We start from the raw sequence: 3,793 nt of genomic DNA on the forward strand, positions 1-3,793 counted from the left end.
GGACCAGGCCAGCAGGGGAGGGCAGTTGGGGGCAACCAGGCCTGCAAGGGAGGGCAGTTAGGGGCAATCGGGCCAGCAGGGGAGGGCAGTTAGGCGTTGATCAGGCTGGCAGGGGAGGGGTTAGGGGGTGATCAGGCTGGTAGGCAGAAGTGGTTAAGGGCAATCAGGCAGGCAGGCAGGTGAGCGGTTGGGAGCCAGCAGTCCTGGAGTGTGAGAGGGATGTCCGACTGCCCGTTTAGGTGGGATCAGGCCTAAATGGGCAGTTGGACATCCCTCGAGGGGTCCCAGATTGGAGAGGGTGCAGGCTGGGCTGAGGGACACCCTCTCCCCCCGTGCACAAATTTCATTTGTCTATAAATATCTAGGACCTATAACTGTTTTCCTGCTGAGAACCACACATGATAGTAAAACCTCTTAATATTTACAAATGACTATTAGATTTTATAAAAATTATCCTGGAAAAGAATCAAGGGCTTCACATACTAAACAGGGGTTCATTCCATAAAAAGATGGTTAATAATCCCTGAACTATAGATAATAAAAAATTATTATAAAATTAGAATTTAATTTGGAAGGCCAGAAAATTTATCTATAGTACATGTCATTAAATAAAATTTTGAGGTATAACCAATTTAAAAATATTAATGTGATGGAAATTCTCCATTTTTTTACCTCTGGGAATGTATGCTAGGTCAACTCAGAGTTAGAATTCTAGGTGACATATGCATGTATTTGAACAATTTCTGCTAGTGTTTTTCTATCACTGTGCATTGGATTCCTTCATGTCATTTACTCATGACTATTAGGTATTATCTTCAAATATTTGCCTATGTTATTGTATTATCAGGTCAAACCCTAATATCTCATTACTTCTCATTTTGCTATTCCTGTCACTTTTTACATTTGCCAATATTAATGATCTTTCTCTTTTGAATATGTTCACATTAATGTTAAGGAGATTTAAAGAAATCAAAAACAAAAATTAAATTCAACATCTTCAGTTCATTGAGGTACATTTTATTTTACTATTTCCTTTTTTTTATAAGTCTCATTTCTATTTAGGTTAGCTAATTATAGTCCTCAATTCATGGCACACTATCATATTGGTCGATTTTATCTGAGGCTATTAATTTTTCTACCTCAGCCTCTCCTTTCATATCTATATATGCTTGCTTGCAGGATATTTTGTTTTAGAAAAATGATATTCTGTTATATTCTTGTTTCTTTCTCACTTTTTCCCACCCAACATTATATATTTAGAATCCACTCACAGTGAGATAACACACACACGCACATCAACTTCAGTATTTTTGATTGCTGCATGTTATACTGTTATATGTTTCCACTATATGAACTTCCCAACCCCTCCCCCCCCAGTAACTGCTTTGATTACCATCCATATCCATGTCCTCCCATGGACCTGTGAGAGAGTCCCTGTGGACACACTAAGAAGAGGGATTGCTTTGTCAGAGGGAGTGTACTGCTGTGCTATTTTTCAGAAAGGCTGTACTTGTTGACACTCCCACCACTAATTTATAAAGGTTTCCACTTCCCCATATATTTTTTAAAAATTAGTAGTACTGAGCATTTAAAAATTTCTCTTAGTTTTTAATGGAGAAAAAAGGACCCCATATACTTTTCTGATTACGCAATCAGTTGATCCTGTCATTCCTACATGAAAGTCATTTAGGATCCCCCATTATAATTTATCTGTACGTGTCCTTGGACCATTTTTCTGCTGTGATTCCTCTAGCTTTCTTACTAATTAATGATAATTCTTTCTTAATTTTATATACTGTTCACTTCTCATATTTAGGCATTTACTAACAACTTCTTCCAGTGGGTCCCCTTTAACAGCGATATCTGCGGTATTCTCCATTGAATAGATATCACTAATTTTGATACAGTAAAATCATACTATTTTTTTGCCTTTTAGTTTGTGTTTTCCATTTTATTGAAGAAATTTTCACCCCAAGATTACAAATATTCTTCTACATAAAAAATATTACCCTTATGACTTTACCCTCCTATTTAGATAGGTAATTAATCTAGATTTTACTCTTCTATGTTGTTTGAAAGGTTGAATTTTAATTTTCCTATATGTAAAGCCAGTATTAGAAATTCAGTCAATTAAAAAAAATCTGTCCATTCCACAATGATCTATGTTGTCACCACTATAACATAACACTACCCTACCTAAATACAAATCTGTTTCTGTGCATTCTTCTTTGTCCTTGGTTCTATGTGTCTATTCCTGTACCATATTAAAAATGATAACATGAGTTCACTTTTCTTCCTCAGAAATTTTTATGAGGAAAAAACTTTGTTAGCTATAGTTTTCATTCGATATAAAATGTGCTGTATTTGAGCTTTGCTGAGAAACAACATATTAAAAAAACTCTTCTATTAACTGCTTCATTGACTGTCGATGTAGATATGGGCTCTGAATGGAAACCATTAACACTTGGTCTTTGGTTTATGAAAAGTAGAAACTGACAGCGGTATTTTAATATTGCATTCATAAATTAAGTCATGTGTCTTAAAGCTCAGTCAGAAAAGTATTCTTCAATATCTGTATGTTGTCCATCACTGCTCAAGAACTTAAGGAAGAAAGGGTTTATTAACTCATAGCCAAATTTTTTTTATACAGTACTCTATTTTATTTCTTTGTTGTTCCTACTCCTCATTTTACCTCTACTAGGAAAAAGTATATGAAAGAGTTTGATAAATGTGAAGACTTTATACAGTTTTCAATAGAAAAAGTAGTGTTTTACAGATAACAAGAGCAATAGAGACATATATTTGTGTAATGCATTATGAATTTATAGTAAGACTTTACTCCTTCCTTGGTTTTAAATATAAAACTCTGGCTTGAGTAGAATTGTTTTTATTCCAAATTATAAACAAAGGATCTGAGGCTCAGTGTGGCTCACTTACTCTTCCTAGCTCACATCACTGAGGGCAAGGCAGAATCAGGATTAGACCTCAGATCTCTCCTCCTTTAACGTGCTGATACCATTTCATTACTTGTGTTGGCAGAAAACCCTTATCTACTCTAACATCTCACATGAGAAACATCTACAAACCACAGTGAAATATATCTGAATCCACTATAGGTTTCATTACACCAGAGTTTCTGAGTAAGAAAGGTAACCATGATTTATAAAGAAATCATGCCTGATTTATAAAGAAATATACTGTGGCTGTCAGGCGAACTGGATCGTGGTAACCAAAGCATGAATAATCCTCTGTTGGCAATATTGTTCTAATGTAACCAAGTATTCACTCTCCTTTTTTTCATGGCTCAGCTTATATCATTATAAGTTCTCTGGATTTGAAAGCTATGCCAGACCCACATGGCATTTATAATAAAAGCTTTCCCTTGCAGACAAAAGTTGGCCAACACATGCTGTGAGGCAAATGCAAGAGGTACTATGGCATTTGTGAGGCTCAGAATATTAGGAACATATGATCACTGATGACAAACAGACTAAGAAAGAATAAAGTGTGCACAATTCGCCTCTGATTTTCCAGAACTGTGATGTGGGAAGATTGGAAAGCCTTGATTGTTGCCTCTACTACAAAGATCTTCTCACCAAAATGAAAATAAAAGAATTAAGTACACCTAAATATTTAAATATTCATGGTTAAAACGCAATGATATACACTGAGTGGCCAGATTATTATGACCGGCCAGATTATTATGACCACCCCATCAGTACTTCGTTGGGCCACCTTTTGCCTTCAATACTGCCGCGATTCTTCTTGGCATTGCCTCCACGAGATGTTGAAA

The sequence above is a fragment of the Myotis brandtii genome, unplaced genomic scaffold, assembly GCF_000412655.1.
Source record: "Myotis brandtii unplaced genomic scaffold, ASM41265v1 scaffold8, whole genome shotgun sequence".
NCBI classification, from domain to species: domain Eukaryota; kingdom Metazoa; phylum Chordata; class Mammalia; order Chiroptera; family Vespertilionidae; genus Myotis; species Myotis brandtii.